We start from the raw sequence: 1,031 nt of genomic DNA, 5'->3' as shown, positions 1-1,031 counted from the left end.
ATTCACGTTGACCCCTACATGAATGGGCCGTTGGTCAGTAGCGACGTAATACATATATAATTTTAACAACATATGCATGTAGAGTTCCATAAGAATCTTAACAACATATGCATGTAGAGTTCCATAAGAATATTCGTTTACAAGTGGTTGAGAATATTTAAAGGCACGATGATGTCACTTTATTAATTAGAGAGAATTAATATTAGCCATATAATGTGTCAGAATTACAAGTTGTAATAAAATGTATCTTTGCAGTTTCAGTAATTAAAATCAATATTTCTATTTTTTTTAGTTAAACTAGTTCTTCGTCTTCCTCCTCCTCCTGCAATAAAAATGGCTAAATACCATCATATTTGTCCAGAAGCTTGAATACTTCTTTGAATTTATATATTTTTGTGTTTTCAAAAAATTTTCTCAATTCAGTATATTGAAATATGAAGAGGAATGTCCGTCATTTCCAAAAGGCGAAATTCGAATTATACCGGTTGAATTTTGGAGTGCCAAATAAATTCATTGACGAAAAATTTCCTCCATTTTGCCAAGGCTAAATTCGACGGTATAAATATACCGGTCGAATTTAGCACTCCTAAATTCGACCGACACCCGTTGAATTTAGGAGCGATAATTCATATGCTAGAAAGTCTCCACTTCTGACGCGACTAAATTCAATTGTACAAAAAATGTGGATCGAATTTAATTAGCAAGTCAAATTTAACTGCACAAAAAATCGGTCGACCGTAAATTCAATCGCTCTAAATTTTATCATTGTCGTTTGTATTTTAGGCGTACCCGGACCAAACACTCCGGTTGACCTTTAATTCAATTGAATTTGGACAAATTTATTCGATTAAATTTAACCTTATTTTTTTACGGTTCCTGCTTCCAAAACAAATCCACAAATCTTATATATCATTAGCTATATATTTCTTCACCATGTGCCGATCATCATCAATTTACATTCTTATTCCCTCGTCATTGAGAAGACTAATTATTGTCTCTTAAATTAAATATGCAGGCATCAACATGTAGTC

The sequence above is a fragment of the Apium graveolens genome, chromosome 2, assembly GCF_009905375.1.
Source record: "Apium graveolens cultivar Ventura chromosome 2, ASM990537v1, whole genome shotgun sequence".
Taxonomy (NCBI): Eukaryota; Viridiplantae; Streptophyta; class Magnoliopsida; order Apiales; family Apiaceae; genus Apium; species Apium graveolens.
This window is presented reverse-complemented; position numbering follows the sequence as displayed.